Source organism: Lissotriton vulgaris, chromosome 5 (genome assembly GCF_964263255.1).
Source record: "Lissotriton vulgaris chromosome 5, aLisVul1.2, whole genome shotgun sequence".
Taxonomy (NCBI): domain Eukaryota; kingdom Metazoa; phylum Chordata; class Amphibia; order Caudata; family Salamandridae; genus Lissotriton; species Lissotriton vulgaris.
In genome coordinates, this window is record NC_141693.1 from 353,821,665 (window position 1) to 353,843,146 (window position 21,482).

A 21,482-nucleotide genomic window follows, 5' to 3' on the forward strand; every position below is an offset into this window, starting at 1 on the left:
TCTAAAGACTAATATTGGGAAATCTTACACTATGGTGGTGGGTAAATCCCCTACCATTTTAAAATCCTGTTTTATCAAAAATGAAAAGCTTTCTTATGTCCCTACTTTTTCTTACTTGGGAATCCCGTTTGACTAAAAAAGCACCTGGCACCAGCTAGCTGAAACAAGGATCAGTAGCTTCAAACAAAACCTGAAGGCAGTGTTCAGATTTACGAAAAAGCTAGGTTCAAGACCGATTAATACAATAATTAACATCTACAAGGCTCGCTCTAGTTTCTTCATATTGTATAGGGCTGGAGTATGGGGTTTCTGTAACCCGGTGGGACAACAAAGTGCTGAGAAAATCTTTATGAGAAGCTTGTTGACAGTCCCCAATCGCCCTCAGCTACTGTCTGTCATAGCAAATGTGGCTTGATCCCTTTGTCCTTCCGCATACAAATAGCACTGACTATTGTGGCATTCTATCTGGGTGAAGGAAGAACGAGCCCTTAACCTTGCAATTATCTTAGACTGTTTTAAACTGGATTACTTGTCGAAGATACCTTGGCTCAATTATATAAAAACAAAGTCAGAGTCACTGGGGTTGGCGGATTGTTTTCATAATCCAGCTAATATCGCCAAGATTCCAAAAGCAAAACTGAACTAGAGGAAATTTCGAGATGGCAAAAAAAAGAGTGTCTTAGAACACTCGCTCCAACACAGAGCTTCGAACACATATGCATGTATTTTCTATGTCTTTGCCTTCCACCACATATGGGACTCCGTACATGACAACACTGTTCTGCCTTGAGCTGGTTTCTAAATCTTCTTGCTTCTCTTGCAATATGACTTTTTGTTCTCAAGCGACAAATGAATTCCATGTATTCCTCCAACTTCAAGGCTCTTTCATCCAAGGTGCCATCAAGCATGTTGCCTCCTGCACCCTGTTCTGCAATGTAATTGTTTGTGTCTCTTAGATTATAAATCAGTTCAACACAAACTGCTACTATTTCGGATTTAAGGAACGCCCGCATGAAACTTCTAATTACCCTACCGTTACCTTCGTACTGGGTGTTCACCAAAAACTGCAAGTCTTGATCTGGACATTTACCATATCTACCTCCTTGTTCTTACTTTCCCCCTGTTCCAGTGTGATGCAGTAGGTCCTTTATTGACCCTCTTTATTCACACTTCCTTTTGTGTTGACCCTTTTTGTCTTGTCGTGGGATGGTTTCTCCCATAAACGCTAAGCCACTATTTTCAAATGTGTGTTGATGGGGGACCCTAAGGTTTGACTCCGCTGGAATTAGTATAATAAGTGCCCCTTGGAATGGTGTCACTTATTTGGATTATCCTGGCCTCTCGAAAAGAGGCGTGCAAGTGCCATTATCCCACTCCACAATTTTGTACTTATCTGATGTGAGCAAGTACCCTGTCTTGTGCGTGGTGGCGTACAGCTGTCTAACCTTGGAGGGCTGTCATTTGAAGGGGTAAAGGGGTATTATCAGTATTATGGGTCTTGATGGCAACACTCTTTAATCTAACCTAATATGCAGACAGGGTTCCTCAGAGCATACACCCAGAGCCTCAACTGTTTACCGCTCTATATTTGTTTCCGGGACCGCCACAGGTCAACGGTATTCCTTGTACCATATGTGGGTAACCTCCTGGGACTCGCCCTCATCCATTACCGCAGACTTGTCCTTCAAGGTGCTCCAATTTTTTGTTGGACAAGAACCACCATTCGGTCAGCCATGCTTTCTCTACATCCTCCTCTGACCCTGTGGTTCAGCCCCAAGGCTGCTGCTGGGCTTTCATACAGCCATGGTGGAATAGGGTGGATACCTCCGGGAGCAGGTCTCCTCTTCCCAGCAGTGGTATGGCCCCTTCAAGGTAGCTGTATTTCCTGCTCAGCCCTCACAGTACCTTTCAGGAGCGGTCTTCCTTCCAGCCCTTTCAGGGTGGTTTGATGTTCCCACTTGGCAGCCTTCTTGCAAACACAGGAGGGTCAGGCAGAGAGCCAGAGGTGGGTGCAGACAGTGATCTGGATGCAGGCCCATTTTTGGGATCTTCGCTCATCGGTTCACACATGTGTAACCGGGACCCCCATGTGCGCCCCGCACTTGGGCGCGAACTGACCATGTGTGGACCCCCCCCCCTCTTCTCTCCACAGCCCCCGCATTCCTCGAGATGGACCGGACAGGAAAAGTATAGCTGTGACGAAGAGGAGGATGGGCCCTTTAACTGGACCGAAGGTCTGATGGAGGAGGAGGAGTCGGGACCTAGGATAAAAGGCGGATCCGATAAGCACCAGGTGTGTTACTACACCGGAGGAGCGGTCAGTGAGGAGCAGAGTGGAGTGGCGGGAAGCAGCGAGGACGAGTGGAGAAGCGGAGGAAGGGAGAACGGCGAGGACGAGTGGAGCAGCGGAGGACGGGAGAACAGCGAGGACGAGTGGAGCAGCGGAGGACGAGGAGTCGGGAGGAAGGAGTGGAGCGACAGCGGACGGTGGATTAGCGAAGTCAGCCTAGCGGAGGAGGAAGAACCACCGACCCCAGACAGGAGAGTGGAGCCGAACGCTGGGGAAGCCTCTGATACCTACGAGCAGTCGGGAGGACAAGCCGAGAGAGCAGAGGACGAAGAGGACACGCCCGGAGGCCAACACCGCGATCCGCCCAGCCGTACGCCAGGAGGGGTACGGCTCACAGAGGTGCGTAACCGCTTCCTTGGATGGTTTAAAAAGAGAGCACGACACATAACTTAGTTAGTGATTTACTCCGGTGTATAAACCCGGGTTACCAGCACAACGCATATCCTCCGTATTTCTTTAAGGTTGAGTCCCCACCTTGTATGTAATTGCACTGGGTGTTTCCCCCCCACGGCCCCTACCTTGTGAAAGTGTTGGAATCTACTCCTGTCAACTAATACCCGCCTCTCTTCTGTTTTCCCCTTTGTGGTGTTGGCGAGGGTGGACAGCACGGAGCCTCCGGAGCCCCGAAGAAGGAGGAGCCCCGTCCGGAGAAAGGAGGAGGGAGTGCTCAGAAAGACCCGAAGAGAGCGTAGCAGATCACCCCGAAGAGGAGCAGCACGTAAAACATGTACAGATTCCTTGTATGAGCGAATAAACCCTGGCATAACAAAGACACGACTCTTGCCTATTCCTGGTCCCGCCGTTACAACATGCCAGGCAACACAACAGGTTTCTGAGCTGTGCATTTTTAACCCTTCATTAGAGTTGTCATCCATGCTATGAGCAGGGGCCATTTGGCATGCAGCGGACACAGGCAGAAAGGCTTTGTTTCGCCTGTGACAAGCATGGCACCTAGGCTCATGTCTTAGAATTGGCTTTCCCCTTCACAAGCTTTTAAACACGTAATGATAATTATCCAATGGAGGTAATCGATTTGATAATTAAAGAACATGTTCAGTAACTTTATATATTTTTCTAGTGAAATAATAGCTTCTAACCAATCAGATTAATGTTTTTGGAACTGGATGTTTTAGGTTGAAGGTGGGTATGTTGAATAAACAATTTACCTTCCAGGATTGAAACATGAGAATCGCTTTCCAGTTCTGAAGTGTGAATGGAATTGTAGAGGACTCGAGTCAAGTGGGCAGAGCAGTGTAGTTGAGCTTAACACAGCAACATATTTTGAGTGTGCAGGAGATAATGGAAAGTTTGTTGTACTTTGCGTTTTGTGATTTCAACATTATAGAAGGCATTATGGGCAACGTGTAATTATTTACATGTAGCGGTAATGGGTGTGGAATTCCTATAGCCTGACACCCAGGACATATTGTTTGGGGTCAAGGACCACACATTTTCATGTTTATTTTGTCCTTGGGACAAGTGGGCCTAACCCCCTGCAGCACAAACTCTTTGGCTGACAGTTTACAGTCCCACATTATGGATCTAGATAAGCCACTGTCAGCAGTTAAGGTATTTTTTGTGTTCCTATGTTAATGCTGTTCGAACTTGTATTTATGGTTCGTTAATGCAAAGCCTTTATTATTAGGGTTGAAGTTCTAAGGGAATGTTGTAAGCTCGGACTGCACTATTGACAGCGGTTCTAGTATAAACATGTGCTTTCAAAAGTTTAGCGGTATGAAGCATTGTATAATGCTCCCAGAAGGCTCTCTGATTATATGCAAATATTTGCAGAAGCTTGAAAGCAAGATGCTTTAAAAATAAGATGTTCACAAAAAAAGCAACTAGCATAAAAACATTTTGCTAAACTACTGTAAAATTGTAGGTACCATTTCTTTCCAGCATCATTTATAAAAGGTGTTGATGCATGCTAGTATTTCCCAAAAATAACCCTAATGGAAAATTGGTGTAACCAGTTTCAAAAAGATTATGGGAAACATAAAAATTAACAAGCATTGACAAAGCCAGTAAGTCTGAAATTGGTGGTCAGCCTTTTGCATTTGTCAATGTGGGTCTTGTTTTGGCATGGATTTTGTAAAACCTTATTGGCGTGTGAGATGCCATGCCCTCATCATTATAAGCATTGGCTACATGCAACAAAAAAGAATATGGTCTCAAAAAGCACACATTGCCACATTAGTTCCTGGCACTGAACAAAACTACTTTGTGTGCCAATATGCTCCTCGTGAAGGAGCACAATGATGTCACTCATAGTGAAGCCAGTCGATAGAGAGAAAGATAGAATTTTAATAAACATAAAAGGTCTTGGTTAACACCAGACTAATTGGGAACCCAATTATTTAAAAAATCTCAAAAGTGAACCGATTGTATATGTCCTTGCATTAGTGCAGATATACACCTTTCATGAATTCACAGAAGTAGGTCAAATCGCAGTCCTAGAGAATATTTGTGAACTGCATTTTAGTATAAGCAAACAAACATGTGTAGATTTGCTCATGCAAAAATTTGTTGAGCGTTTAACAGGCTCACTTTCCCCCAATCACTTCTTTCCTAACCCTGGAGCAGCACATGGACAATCAAGAATCAGCTATACAAAGACATACACGACATGGCAGTGTTGCAAGAAACATAGTACAGTGTGGCATGGGCATAAATAAGGTTACAGTGAAGGTAGGCATCTTCAGGCTATATACAAATTCGAACATTGTCCTGGAAGAAGTTTTACATCTGTCATTGTCTGGAGTAAATTTACAATGTTTCTCAGTATGGGAAATGATTAGAGAAGAACTGGTGAAAACCCTTAAAACATGCTAGGTAACAGGTTTGCACAGACTGAAAAGAGCATTCTAATCCTGGAACTAGTGCTTGCCACTACCTTCAGCCCCAGGATGCAGATCAGCGGAAAGGTGGCAAAATAAGGGAATTGGTAGTATTCAATACTATGGTCTGAGCACTGGCATAATCAGAGAGGCTATATCAGAGCTCTTATATAATGAGATTGCAGCCTTAAGGTTTCACTGCACTACATGGCTCGAAAGAGACAAGTGGATTTTGTTACAGGGCAAGTAGATTTATGAAGCAACCTGTCCCATGTCGAGTTGATAGTTTATCAAAATGCACAACCCTGAGAATTCCAAGATGTTTAACATATTCCAAGTTCACACCTTTGTTTTCTCATAAAGTAAAGTTCTTGCCTTTTTACACACCATGTATCCCAAAACACACTATTTGCAAGCACAGTCTAATCTCAAAAGTCTCTCTCCTGTACAACTTTAACCCAAAGATGGAGCATGATGCATATATCACAACTGCCCAATCAAAGATTACCAGTTTGGCGTAAAAAATGAAAATCCAGACTTGATTCACAAATGTTACTGGTGTTTTTTGCATAATTTGCAACGTGCAGTTACACATACAGCTTAATTACCTCTAGAAATATATCTCCCCAAACTCCTAAAACACTTTAAAGAGCTACCCTTTTCTTTACATTTTTTATTAATGTGTATATTTTATTTGTACAAAAACATGTAATGTTCACAATCAATTAAATCTACGTAAACTTCAAACAGGAAAAAACTCCTAACTTGTCTCATCTACTTTTAAATCACGTGGCAGCCGAAAGGAGAACCTCAAAATTGAGAAATTCCGAAAAGTTAATACTGTAACAATACAAAAGAGTGTGAAACATTATTGAAAAAAGCAACATGACATCTGTTTATGGACAATCATCTTGATGCTCACAAAAGACAAAATGTAATTTTTCAATGCTCGTCCACCAAAGTTTATGTATCTGTCAGAGCAATCACAATGTAGGGAACAAGAGTTCTACGAAGGCTTGTACTCGTTTTGTACTGGCATTGTATTATAACCATAAATCGCCATGGACTCCTCTTTTTCATGTTTCATGTGCTTCACACGTTGATGGATCCCATGGGACAAGGCAGGCGGCTCCTCAAATCAGATGCAGTAACAAAAATAGATCCAGCTCTCCAGCGGGGACAAAGCATAGATGTTGAATCAACAACAGTCTGGGTGTCACATCAGTAGGTAGAGGAGTACCCCCGCAGCTCCCTATGTTGTATTGCATGTTGTACGCAAATGTGGATTACCGATTGGCAGAATGTGTGGCTGAATGTGGTGATGTGTTCAAGGAGTATGACTAAATACCATTTAGGCACAACAAAAATGCCATGGCACATGCAGTCAGAGCACCATTCAGTGTGGTTATATTTGGTGCACTAGTGTTAGAAATATACTTAGTGGTAGGGGTGCACACTGGTTTCAAGCAGTGACACCATGGTGTGGAGGTAGAACTTTAACTTCTGTTGCAGCTCTGGGGATGAAAATACACAGATGGTGGAGACTTCTACAAGGTCCTGCGGCGGTTGTGCAGAGGACTCCAATGTCACTGCAGATGTAGTCCGCAACAGCTATCCATCCATCAACTACTAGTTTTTGTTGTACCAGAGCGCATACATTAACAGGATATGGCCTGATCATTAAGTATCCATTAGAGTCGCCATAATCCGCGACTCCCATCGGGAATAAAACCGTGCACCGTTTCACTCTAACTACTGAAAGGTAAAGGCATATGTGACTCACGATATCAACCCCAACCTAGATCAGACGATGGTACGGGCTCCACAGGAGCACATCAAATCATCTTGGTGTTTACTAATCTTCAACTTGAAAACGAGGCACCTGCACTTTCAGCCTTATAAACGGAGGGGGGGGGGGGGTGCACAGACCTACACAAAATTGCAAAAGAACAAACATGGTAACCCGCAATGCATTTATTTTTAATACGAGAAAGACAAAATGGTGGGTGCGTCGGAAATAAACTCACATGCAGTACATGCCCTGGTGATTTAATACGGGCTGGGCCTCCTAATACCAGAATGGGGAAAATAACCACCCACATTGAACACGAGTCAAGGGTATACACAGATTCCAGAATCTCATTTGGTTACGATCAGGTCATAAAATACAATTTCGATAAAATGCCAGTGTCGGAGACACGCCGTTCGGAACACTAGAACGGTACCACTTTTTGTCTATGGGCAGAAGGCGCCACACACAACCATTTTCTACTACAATTTCATACTGGAAGGACGTTAGACATTAACGAGGAAGTGCGATCAGATTATTGTAGAAAACATTATGAGCAGAGAACATGCATGGGAATGTCTGGCTAAAATCCATCCCTTTCTGTGGGCATCAACATGACTCCCACTTCAGAAGAATCTAGCGCTCTGCAAGCACCTTTGTGTGTAGTTTTATATCCATCCGCAGAGGGCAACTCAGTGCACCTTCTTCTTGTCACATCAAATAGTCACATAACCAGTGGATACAATTCTGTTTTACTACTATGACGATGTACCAAAACTGACAAAGCTCAGTACGAGGTCTGTGTCTGGGTGGAACAAGATGGGATACCGTGCGAATCTGACATTCCATTTGGAAACCTGAAGGGCAGGGTTATTTGGACCCCCATCCCCCACCAGAGATTTCACCGTCCCAAAGCAAGCTCTATGGACCTAGTAGCATCTCGGGAGCAGAAGAGGACAATGGCAACAGGGGAAACCCACCAATCAGGGTTAAGAACAGGGGGGGGGGTGAACACAAAGAGGGGAGGAGGGGACACGCAAGCTCCCGCGGGTCCCAGCCAATTGGCATCATCCGGCATTTTTCTTGCTGCGCACCTCAACCAATCGGATTCATGTACCATCATTACTACCACCAACCAAAGCTATCTTTTATTTTTCGAACGGTGAAAGGAAAAAAAAACAATAAAACCGTCGACAGAAAGCCCAGCACAGGAATGGCGCATGCGCAAACTGAAAAACAACGTACCATTGCGCTCAGGGGGTACGTTTTTCTCTCCGGGTAAATAAGGTGCAAAAATCGGCTCACAAAGCCAACGGCTATCACAAGCCCACTAAAAATGGTGTTCTACGGGGCTTTCCCCCATTTCAATTACACGCGCGAGACTAGAAATGTCGACGCATTGACGTTCTTAACTCACGTTTGTTTGTTATTTGGAATACGTCAGTCCCACCGTTCTTGTCCACGGCCCACCTCACAATCCTATGGTACGTATTGCTTCTCGCCGTGGTACCTCAGCGCTCTGCACCTCGCTCGCGCCTACAACAAACGGTCACGCCCCCTCAACATTCGCTAGATTGTACCAAGCGCGTGTACACCACACCACGCCCCCTCAGCGCGCGTGCACGTGAGTCGCGCGTTCCCGAGTTTGCATCTCAGCTCCCGCGTGCGCGCTTTCACGCAGTGAGCCAACTGCATTATAAGAATTCGAAACTACGCGTCTGTGACTAGGACGGTTAGTTTGAAAGCTTGCAAAAATAGTTCTGTGTATATATAATTTTTTTTTTTTTTACTGCAGATAGGCTTGGGCGTTAGACGTAAAATAGTGGTGTAGAACGTTTTGCCTGACTTTAACGTGGTCGTTTTGCGGGCATGCTCAGTAAACTCAATCCAGTTTAACATGGCTCCAACCGAGCTCAAGCGCGCACGTCTACAGAGTTACATGGTGCTGCCCAAGTAAAAGGCACAAACACAGTTTCCATATTGGATTTTCATAAATTATTTATTCCTCCGAACCGTCCGAGGCTTGTTATTTTTGTCCTAGTTGTCAAGAAAAATATTTCTTTTGATGATTGCATATCTTTTTCCAGATATTGCACACGCAAACAAAATGAATGATGCAGACCGCAATAAGTTAATTAACCTATCTCGCAACCTTTTCCAAGAAAGATGATGTGTTTTGAAGAGGATCCTTTTGAAATCACTTGAGATGTGCATTTTTTGCGGTTGTGAGAGGATTTTACAGTATAGGGCAACATATAGGTGTGCTGAAGGGGGGCTAAATAGTAAATGGTGATTAAGGGCCTGATTATGACTTTGGCGGTGTGACTGCTGTAGCGTTCTAGTTTACTACGTCACGTCGACGTGACGTACGGCGGCCATGTTGGCGCCGTGTGCGCGCGCAGATTAGCGCGCCGATCACGGAACAGAGCAGAGCGCCGGCCGGCGCTCCTCGTATAATTATATTCTTGTACAAATAAACAAGAAGAGTACTTCACCCCTGGCTACGAGTCATCATTAAATAACGTTACAGTGGCGACGAGGTCGGGAGAGGCGACCATACCGACACGAGGAGCACAGAAGGGAGTTGGCACTCCATGAGGCTACCACGAGGCACAGACAGACTCAAGCACACGGTCACCTGGCCCACCCAGACACCAGAAAGGTCTACCTGGGGCAGCACGGTCGAGGAGACGTCACAGCCAGTCACAACAGGACGCACTGAGGTACAGTGAGACCGAGGAGCGTGGCAGTGCCACAGCACATCACAGAAGCGGCATATAGGCCAGAGAGGCAGCGCGACCACTGCACAGTCAAGGATACACGAGCCACTTCCCTACAAACCCACGCCTAAGGGGCGCTGCGCTGGCTACTAAAGAGGAGGAGGTGGGGACTGGCAACAAGAGTCCCCAGAGGAACACGCACACAGGGAACAAGAACAGCACCCCAGGCAGCCCCCCAGGTAAAACCGCCGACGGGACAGGCACCAAGGAAGTGAAGATGAGTACCCCGGCGGGGTATGCGATTGCACCTGTACAATTCCTGCCGAAGCCTGGAGATCCACTGATGAAGTGGGAGGACTGGAAGGAATATATAGACAATTTCATAGGGGTCCTAGAGGATGAAAATGAAGAAAAGTTCACCCCTCAGAGAAAGAAACGTATCCTGTTACTAAATCTAGGTCCAGAGGGACTCAGAATATACAAGAGCCTAGTACCGAAAAAAAGAGAAGACACAGATGACGACGTGTATGCGCATGCTGTGGAGGACCTAGATGAACGTTATCGCCCCACCATCTGCGTTTCAGTGGATAGATATAACTTCCAGCAAAGGAAACAAAAGGCGGGAGAAACCATCGAAGAGTATGTAGCGGCACTGAGAAAACTGGCAGCCACGTGCAAATACGCACTGTGGGAAGATGAATTCATAAAAGACCAGGTGGTCATGCACACCACGAGTGCAAATGTACAAGACAAGCTGTGGGCGAGCGGCGACACCACACTCAAAGAAGTGTTGGTCATAGTGAAGAGGGCAGAACTCGCAAGGAGGTGCGCAAATGCAACCAAGAAGGAGGTGGTCACCCCAACCATGGTGAACAGGATACAGGAAGAGGATCACCGCAAAGACCAAAGAAACAAGCAACCAGGGACCAAAGGAACCAGCAGATGGCAAGGGAAACAGGCGAGCAGCGAGAACAGGAAAACGTGCTACAGGTGCGGAAGTTGGTCCCACGAAGCACACGACAGAAGATGTCCGGCATTCCGGGCCAAATGCCTGCACTGCGGCATAGTAGGCCACTACGAGAAGGTATGTCAGAAGAAACAGCAAAAGGGAATGGTAAAATATGTTGACCAAAGCGAAGAAGACCTAGAGGACGTCACGGAGGAAGAAGTGGTCACCGTCTTATGCATATACGACCAAGTGTTGAGCGTGGACGGCAAGAGATCAACCAAACCCGTCCTAGACATGTCCATGGGCGGCATCACCATCACAGTAGTGGCAGACACCGGATCTGCTCTGCACTGCAGAGAGCAGTGTGGGAAGTAGAGTTCCAACCCAAGTTGGGCCCTGAACTGGAGAAACTAGACATACGGCCAGTCACCTACAACGGGGATCGCATTCCCATGTTAGGTTTCCGGCACCTGTTATTTGAGTTCAGAGGCCGATCAGCGTGGTGCAAACTATATGTTGCAGAGAAAGGACCCTCTGTCCTAGGATGGTTAGACCAGGGCGATCTGGGAATAAAACTCGACCCAGGAGGGAAGGAACAAATTCTACTTACAGAACAGGAGGAATGGCCGGACATGAACAAATGGAAGGAGAACTACCCGAAGGTGTTCGGGGGTACAGTAGGAAAAATGGAGAAGTTTCAACATAAGATTGTGCTTAGGGAAGGAGCCATTCCAGTAGCGCACAAGGTGAGAAATGTACCCATCGCAGTGAGGGAAGCGGTCCAGACGGAACTTCAAGAACTGGAGAGGAAAGGCATCATAGAACCAATCACATGCGCCGAATGGCTGGCGCCCTTGGTAGTAGTAATGAAACCCAATGGGAAGGTCAGGCTCTGTGTGGACCTGAGAGAACTTAATAAAAACATAGTGGTGGAGAAATTTCCCCTTCCCAGGATAGAGGAGATGTTGGCCAAAACCAGAGGAGTAAAGTGGTACTCCACCATTGACCTTACATCTGCCTACCACCAGATAGCACTGCACCCGGACAGCAAGAGCCTAACGTCTTTCATCACCCCGTTTGGGTGCTACCGATTCTGTCGCATGCCGTTCGGACTGGCCTCGGCGGCAGCAGTCTTTCAGAAGATGATGCACCAACTATTCAGAGACTGCGAGGGCGTCCAGTATTTCCAGGACGACATTCTAGTGATGGGGTGTGATAGGAGGGATCATGACCGGAAACTAGATAAAGTGCTACAAACACTGGATGTCAAAGGGCTCACGGCAGAATGGTCAAAATGTCGGTTGGGCCTGCAATCAGTGACATACCTAGGCCATGAAATTGGACAACAAGGGGTCACACCAAAGGCTGAGAACGTGAAGGCCATCGCTGAGGCACCGCCCCCCAAGAACAAGGAAGAAGTCAGGTCGTTCTTGGGAATGGCGGAGTACTATAGTAAATTCGTGGTACACTTTGCCTCAAGAACTTACAACATGAGGTTGCTGACCAGAGAGAGCACGGCGTTTCAGTGGACACCAGAAGCCCAAGCAGAGTTTGAAATCATCAAAAAGGAGATCTCGGGAGCAATACCGCTCAAGGGGTACGATCCACAAGGCACCACAGTGCTCACCACCGACGCCAGTGACAAAGGGCTAGGCGCTGTACTGATGCAAGACCGAGGAAGAGGGGACATGGAAACAATCAGCTTCGCATCCAGGGCATTGACGGAGACCGAAAACAAATACAGCGTCATCGAGAAGGAGATGCTAGCGGTAGTGTGGGCCATGACGAGGTTCCGGCAATTCCTGTGGGGTACCCGATTCCTGCTCAAGACTGACCACAACCCGTTGGTGAAGGTTCTAACATCGTGCGGACATGCCAGCGCCACACCCAGGATATCCAAAATGTCCTTAAAGTTGTTAGAATTCAGATACGATGTAGAGTACATCCCCGGAAACAAGAACCGAGTTGCGGACTACTTGAGTAGAGCAGCAGCCATGGAGCCCGGAGAGGAAGACCCAGCAGACAGAGGAGAGATGGTAGCTCTCATAGAAGACCAAGAGAAGATAATCAGCCAACAAGAATGGACTGAAGCGTATGAAGAAGATACCAACATCAAGGAGGTGAAGGCGCACATCATACAAGGATGGCCAGAAAAGAGAAAGGTGAAGACGAACCTTAAGCCATTTTATGTAATAAAGGAGGAACTGTCAGTAGGAGACAAGGGCATATTCATCTACAGAGGAGACAAGGTGATTCCCCCAAGGAATCTCATCAACAAGTTGCTGGACTTACTACATGAGGGCCATCTTGGCATAGGAAAGCTCAAGGCCAGATCGAAACAAAATTACTGGTGGCCAGGCATGGACATAAGAGCAGAGAGGCATGTCAGGGAGTGTCCCCAATGCCAAGGAGCCGACAAAACATTGAGACCACTACGTCCAGCTCTTGGAAAGTTCGACAATCCTTCCAACCCATGGGAAGAGTTGTCCATAGACATTTTAGGACCCGTGCTTGATGACCAGAGCACACAGAGATATGTGTGTGTCCTCATTGACCGTTACTCCAAATGGCCAGAGATAAAGGTGAGCGAATCCATGGACACTGAGAACATCTTAGAGTTTCTATCCGAAACGTTCACTAGGGAAGGAATTCCCAAGTCTATCTTAAGCGACAATGGACCGCAGTTCACGTCGGAAAGGTGGAAACAATTCATGGAGAGAAATGGCATCACCATCAGACACACGGCCATTTACCACCCAGCGGGAAACGGCCTAGTTGAACGATTTAACAGAGTAGTGATGGGAGCCATACAAGCGGCCATCTCCAGCAATAAAGACTGGAAGAAAGCGCTGGAGAACATGGTGTGGGCCTACAGGATAACCCCCACAAGCACGGGTTACAGCCCGTTTCAAATATTGAGAGGACGGGAACCCTTCACGCATGACAACAGGATCTGGAAGGAGAAGGTGGTAACCAGTGAGTGGTCTCCTGCCGTAGTAAGGGCCAACCTGGAAAGAGCACAAACCATCTACACCAATAACTACAACAAACGGAGGAATGTGAAAGATACTCACTTGGAAAGGGGAGAGTGGGTGAGAGTAAAGCTTGCCACTCTACAAAGGAAAGGAGACAGCAAGTATAGCAAGCTGATGCAAGTCAAGGAAGTATACGATCGAGCGGCTCTGCTCAGCGACGGTAATGTGTGGTCGCAGGACCGCATGGCCCGGTGCAACAAGATATTGAGATGGGGACGAAGGTACTCGGAAGGTGAAGACATGGATGACGTGAATGTGGAGAGTAGGCCCAGCGGAAGTGAGCAAGGGGATGGAGCAAGTGCAGTGGAGGTGCGAGAAGGTGAAGAAGGGAGCGAGACTCCGGGAGCGGAGATGGACATGCCGGGAGGAAATATGAACAGTGAGGAAGCGGTGAGCGAAGGAATGGAAGATGCGGGAATGCAGTGTCAAGAGAATCGAGAGACCACTGGCAAGGTGACCAGGAGTGGAAGGCAAGTTGTAAGGCCCTCCAGATTTCGAGACTTTGAACTAGACAACAAACTGTAAGTGACTGAACTTTGTATTGGTAAAAGGGGGAGATATGTAGCGTTCTAGTTTACTACGTCACGTCGACGTGACGTACGGCGGCCATGTTGGCGCCGTGTGCGCGCGCAGATTAGCGCGCCGATCACGGAACAGAGCAGAGCGCCGACCGGCGCTCCTCGTATAATTATATTCTTGTACAAATAAACAAGAAGAGTACTTCACCCCTGGCTACGAGTCATCATTAAATAACGTTACAACTGCCAGCAAACCCCGGCTGCCGTGTCCACGACCTGCTGCGCCAACGCCCCACCTACCACCATATTATTAGTTGTGTAGTCTGAAACCCAGACGGTCTAGGGTAGAGGATGTAGCCTTATGGCTAGAGCTGCTGACTTTGGAGCTGGGGAACTTGGTTCAAGCCTTGCCTCAAAATCCTGTGATCTTGGGCAAATCACTTAATCTCCCAGCACCTACCAAATAATGAATGTGTCCTTGTGTAATGTAACTGGTGCTCATGTAAACCTACCAATACCTTCGGGTCGAGTTGGGGCTATATAAATCTGAACAAAAGAAAAACCCATACAATCCAAAATGTTGCCGGCAGTCGTCGCCAGGTCTGCGGTCCTACTGCTAAGCGTATTACGACTACACAGTCATACTCAGGGCCGGACTGGGAACCAGAACCGGCCCTGGCAAAGTGCTCGGCCGGCCCCCCTACTCCCTCCCCAGAGGCATCTCTGGCCACCTATCAGTTTCTAGGAAATGGTACCCTAGGTACTCAGGCCATGGTGACCAGTGAAGACCCCTAAGGGCTGCAGCACGTATTGTGCCACCCTTAGGGGCCCTGTACCCTGTCACCCACACCCTGCCTTGCAGGCTGAGTGTCTAAGTACAGAACTAAACAGAGAGTGCCATGCCCACAAGACCCACTGCCCTGGCATACCTCAGTCACCCCTCTAGCTGGGTGCCCTATGCCAGTGGTGTGGGCACAGAGGCATGAGTCCTGTGCCCCTACAGTACCCAGAGCCATTCCTGGGCACTGTAAGTGCAATGCTGCCATCAATAGTATATGGGGCTGGGAGGTCGGCATTACGAACTCCACAGCACCAGGATGGCCTCACTGAAGACTGAGAAGTTTGGTATCAAACTTCTCAGCACATTAAATCCACACTGATGCCAGTGGGAGATTTAATGTAAAATGCACCGGAGGGCATCTTAGAGATGCCCCCTGAAACCTAACCTACAATACACGTCTGGACTGAGAGGCTTCCTAGGCTGCCACACAGAAGACATGTTGCTGGACCCCTGGGTGGAGAGCCTCCTGCTCTCCTGGGCCTGCAACAATGCACACCCTGGGCGAGGTGCTAGGTCTCCTCCCCCAGGATGGGCAGGGGAAAGCTTCAAAGGCCTGCCGCCTCTGTGAGCTTCTCCAGACCATTTGCTATACCCAGCAACTGGCCCCCACCGTTTCTGACCCCCACTCTGGTGGGAAACCCCACATCAGGAACGGGGGTTGTCAACCCCACTCTCAGGTGGGAGAGGCGAGGTGAAGCACGACCCTGGGCCCCGGCCATCTTGAAGATGGGGAGCCCTGCCCAATCACAGCTAGGCCCCTGCCCCCTCCCACCGGAGAGGAGCAGACTAGGGGGTGTACCCACCCCAGGACAGGGACCTATTGCTCCCTGCCCTACCTGTAACACCCCTAAATTCAGTATTGAGGGGCTCCCTGAACCTTCCTTCCTCAGATCCCGTTTTGAAAAACAAGAAGAAGGACAACCTGTTGTGCAGCTGCCAATAAAAGGACGGCAACAACTGACTTGGCCCCAGCCCTACCGGCCTGTTGATCCTTGAACCTGCTCCTTTTTAACCCCGGCATCTCCTGCGGGCAGCAACCTCGAGAATCTTGGAGGACCTGCCTGCCTTGACCCTCTTAGAGACTTGGACTCCCATGAGCAGAGGCTCTGCTCCAACAGCAACACCCCTGGTGCCAGCCAGGAACCGCAAATCCAGCCCACTCTGCACCCGCCGTGCCCAGCCTGTGCCCTAGTGAACCAAGACCACAAGGACGTCCCCCCGGCGACTGGGACCCAAAGTCCAGTGCCCAGTGACCCTTCTTGACGAACCAGACGACGCCTGAAGCCTCAGAACCAGAGACCCCTCTACCCGCGACCAGCCGAGGGTAAGATTCCCCACACCAAAAGACACCCCTGCACCCGGCTCCCTGCAGCCCCCTGTGCCTTCCTTTAGGGTACCTACCTCTTCTCAAAGATCCCAACTTACCTCTGGAAGTGGTGGTCTCACCTGAAGAATCACCGTCCCCGCGTCTGCAGCCTTTGTTCCCTTTTTACCTTTCCCAATTAATAACATTGAGCGCCAGAAGGCTCAAAAGCACCCTGCACCCAGCCGCCTGAGTGCCTCTGGCAGTGCACCCTGTGTCCTATCCTACTTCCCCATTTGCCCTGAGCAAGTGAAAAGCAGCCCAGCTCCCACAGCCTCGTGGCCTGCTAGCCAGCAGCCATCATTTGAAGGCCCCCTGCCTCTCATTGGATAACATTGGGCCTAACTACCTCTGCACCCGGTTGCCCCTGTGCCCGCTGGAGGTGTACCAACTGAACCTACCTGACCCTGGGGGACCCCTGAGTCTATGCCCAGAACCTTAACCTCACTGGTCGAGTACTCACCTGGAAACCGATAACTCACTTTCCTGCCATAGGATAAAATTGACTGGTTTGACTCGAGAAATCTTCCAAGTGTGAAGTTTTGAAACTCTAAAATATTCCTATAAAATCAGCCAAATACCGAATTCCGAAATACTCACTTGTGATCAGGAGAGAAGCCAGTAGTGTACCTTGTAGCCCAGTACAGAACCGCAAAAGTAATCCTTTGCTAGTAACCTGAATTTTCTCAATAGGAATCCATTGTCTGCTTTTCTGTGAAATTTCTTCTGTCTACTTTTGAAAATTTGAAATATTGCTTAAAAATCATACCAACTATTGAAACGTAATTACTTACCTGTCTTAAGTAGAGATCCCAGTGCTGGACCTAGGAGCCCAGTACTGGATTACAAAAGTAACAAGAACGTACTTTATCTGTAACCTCAATTTTCTCCCACTGGATAACATTGCTAGATTTTCACTGAAAAGTTTCTAAGTGTAAACTTTTAAAATACCTTTATATTCCTTAAAAAGCTTTGCAATAACCAAAACGTTTTTACTAAACTGTTTTCAGCTTACACCCCAGGACTGAATCTAGGATCCAGTCCTGGAATTACAAAAGTAATCTGCAAAGTAATTAACTTGTATAAAAACCCATTAAGTTCAATGTTAAATTGTGTTTAGAATTGTGTTACCTACTGCAACGCCTGTACCTATTGAGTTTACAAAGTTATTACCTTTCTGCAAAGTAATTACCTGAGATCACTCATAATCGGGAAAAGTATATTTTGATACCTGTTGTACTAAAAATAAAACAACTATATCTTTTGATATTAAAACAATTGGGCTGGAGTTCAGTCCTTGAGTGTGTGAAACCTTTTGCTGACTGAGTGTGTACAATAAAGGCTTTACACTGTCCTCTGGTACTGCCGTACTGCCTTACTGCTCAACCAAGCTACCACTTTTGAGACTAAGGTCAGCCCTGACTTTAACCTCTGTTATACCTCTGGGGTTGGTGGCCTCTATACACACTGTACCTTACTTTGGACCAGTACATATAGAGCCACTTTCTCACAACAAAACTTCGAAATCCGCATTGACCGAGCTCACCGAGTGGGTTTGAGGTGACGGGCTCCTCCCCCTACTGGACATCTTAGCTTTTCTTCCTGATTACACCCTCAAGGAGCGCATCTTGCGAGAGGCTAGGGCAAAACAACCGATCAAATATCAGGGACACTCCATTGCCCTCTTCCAAGACCTGGCCGCCATAACTGCAGAAAAGAAGAGAGTTTAAAGAAGTAACTGCACACCTGAGAGAGCATGGGGTGGCTTACTCTAGGGCCTTCCCTTTTGGCTAATCTTCCAATGGAACGGCAAGCTGTGCCGGCTCTGCTCCCTCCAGGAAATATGCAGGGTCCTCAGTCTGGAACATCAAGGCCCAGAGGAGGCGAGTACTCGAGAGCGAAAACCCTCAGGCGCAAAATGGCAGAGAGTGGGGCAGAGACGATCACCCGCTCCAGGGCCGGGGCTGGACCCTAACACTATGGCACATGAGCGACAGACGGCCTTATGAACAGTACTAAAGGACACAGCATCCGCAGATAGCCCATGACTTTCATCAGGGGCACCTGAGGACTAATATTTCCACCTCCCTACAGGCATGAAGGAAAAGGGAAACTGCAACAAACAAAGGACTGATGTCTCTATCCTACCGACTTGGCGGACATGTTTGACTAGTCTCTCTCAGGGGCGGACTTCCTGGATTAGTCACTCTCTGCCTTACCTGAACACTCGCTAAGAATTTCCCCGCCCGATCTCTCTCACTCAACCATTCAGTACTCGTATTAATTGCACATCACAGGGGCAGCTGAAACACCTCACTCAACTACACGGACTTCCTGGATTAATCACTCTCTGCCTTACCTGAACACTCGCTAAGAATCTCCCCGCCCGATCTCTCTCACTCAACCTTTCAGTACTGTTATTAATTGCACATCACAGGGGCAGCTGAAATTCCAGGAGCCTAGTCCCGACAGCTCGACGACCTCGGAGGGCTGGAAGAGGTCCCCCGCTACACGGCGGAGGAGGGCACTGGACATCGAATGCTGTCTCATACTATGTGACCTATTGTTCCATCTGTCTGTCTATGCTCCTCCAGGGGCAGCTGAAATTCCAGGAGCCTAGTCCCGACAGCTCGACGACTTCGGAGGGCTGGAAGAGGTCCCCCGCTACACGGCGGAGGAGGGCACTGGACATCGAATGCTGTCTCATACTATGTGACCTATTGTTTCATCTGTCTGTCTATGCTCCCCCAGGTACTTCTCTTGTAAAGCGCTCTAATATCCGCAAGGATCTTGTCCGCGCTATATAAAACTTTCCAAATAAATAAATAAATATGCATTGTAACTACTGTGGCCCAGGGAGGTGGCTGGGGGGCGGGGAGTCCGGGAAACTTGGACCACATATGCTCCTGAAGGACCTGTTTTCCAAATGCCCGCATTTTCGGGTAACTGGCACTGGACAATTTCCTGGGTTTGGGGCTTCTCAGTTGGGGTTAGGGAGGGGGGAACTGGTGTGCTACCATGGGGTGAGAAGCGGCAAGGATCAGGAGCAGAGGTACAAGAAATAGGGGCGGCAGAGCATACACACAATGGTAGGGAATGAGAATACGCAGACACAGCAGATTGGGCCTACGATTGCCACATGTCACAGTCCACCCTCCAAATAGTTACTCGCAATGTGAAAGGGCTCAACAACCCCATAAAACGGAGAGCCATCCTATCTTTTCTGGAGAACCTGGGGGCAGAGTTGTGTCTTCTACAAGAAACTCATCTCTTCCCCAAGGATTGGCACCGGATGAAATCCCAGGCTTTTCCCCAGCAATTCTTCTCCTCCACATCAGATAAGAAAGCGGCAATACTGGTCGCCAGAAACTTCCAGGGGACAGTGGGGGACAAAGTGGCAGAAGTAAAGGGTCTCCTCTTAGCCTACAAACTGTGGGCGGGATGTTCTCCCATAGTGGTGGGTTCCCTCTACGCCCCCAACTCAGGCCAGGAGAGATTTCTGACTACATCCCTCTCGGAGGTCCTAAGCTCGCAGGAACGACGGATAGTGGTTGGGGGGATCTCAATTTGGTCATGGATGCGGAGAACGATAGGTCTGGCCAACGCTACTGCCAAACGGGAGCATTGTCCAAAAGGGGGAAGGGGGCTAGTGGATATGTGGCGGGTAGCTCATTCCCAATCCTCACAATTTTCCTTCTACTCTCATGCACATCAAACCTAAGCCTGATTGGACCACCTCACAGGCTCCTTGGAGCTGAATGAACTTGTGGACACAGTGAACATCATACCAGCAGCACTATCAGACCATGACACAGTGACAGTGACTTTAAACATTCCCCCAACCCGCAGACAGAACGGGACTTGGTGACTTAGGGAAAACTTACTACGTAGGGCGGGAGTGACACAACAAATACACAAATGCATTACAGAAGATTTAGCGACGAACGACTACCCTGACACTTCCCTTGCAGCGTTGTGGGGGGCCCTCAAAGCTGTGGTGAGGGGGGAGCTGATAGCTATCTCTGCAGCTGAAAAGAGGGAGCGCAAAGAAAAACAGGAACTTTTTAAAACACAGGTGGTGGAGTTGGAAAGGGTACATATTCGGACAGGCGCGCCCAGAGTGTGGTGCCAACTGAAGACAGCAAGGGCACAACTGGCAGGACTCGACCTGGACAGGGCCGAATACGCGGCCCTTTGGCTCAAACACTCCTACTATGTTGGAGGGGACAAGATAGGGCATCTAATAGCAAGTAAATTCAGGTCCCGCACCCAACGGATGAAAGTCCAAGCTCTCCAGAATGCTAGGGGGGAGACAATCGAAAGCGACGCTGAAATAGCTGGAGCCTTCCGGGACTTCTACTCAGCGCTATACGGAAAAGACTTGCACCTAAGTACAGAGGTGGACTCCTATCTACAAGGGGCTGACACGAGGGCGCTGAATACCATGGGGGCAGGCGCTTTAGATGCACCGATCAGGATCGATGAGGTGATAGGGGCGATTTCTCGCCTCAAGCTCTTGAAATCACCGGGGCCTGATGGCTTTTCTGCTGGTTTTTATAAGTCTGTTTGCCCACTCCTCGCCCCGGTCCTGACGCTGCTTTTTAACTCGTTCACAGGGCCTGGTACGATCCCCCCAACATGTTGGCAGCCGACATAGTAGTAATCCCTAAACCTGGGAAAGATACAACTCATTAAGACTCCTACCGCCCAATATTCCTTCTTAATCTCAACCTGAAGTTGTTCACGGGGGTCTTAGCATCCAGGCTAGGTCCGCGGATGCCTGGCCTCATTGAATAGGACCAGTCCGGCTTCATACACAACCGACAGAGCAGTGACAATACCAAACACATTCTTCACCTTATTGACAAAGCCCATCGTACGAATATGGATGCTCTCCTGTTGTCGGTCGATGCCAAGAAGGCCTTTGACAGAGTGGACTGGGGCTTTTTGGACAAGACTTTAGCTCACTTTGGCATTGGTGACCGGTTCCGGGCCTGGGTAGCAAGCTGCTACGATAGGCCCATGGCAACGATTAGGGTCAATGGGATAACCTCTCGACCCTTTGAGATCCAGAGGGGTA

General features: G+C 48.2%; 1 protein-coding gene across 1 annotated transcript in view; it reads right to left on the reverse strand.

Annotated features, from left to right (window-relative positions):
• Positions 1–8,569, reverse strand: part of HP1BP3 (heterochromatin protein 1 binding protein 3) — a 711,194-nt gene extending 702,625 nt beyond the window's left edge. Inside the window, exon 1 of the mRNA XM_086921633.1 lies at positions 8,394–8,569. The gene's annotated coding sequence lies outside the window, so the exon portion shown is untranslated. The remainder of the gene's footprint in view (positions 1–8,393) is intronic.
• Between the last annotated feature and the right edge of the window lie 12,913 nt (positions 8,570–21,482).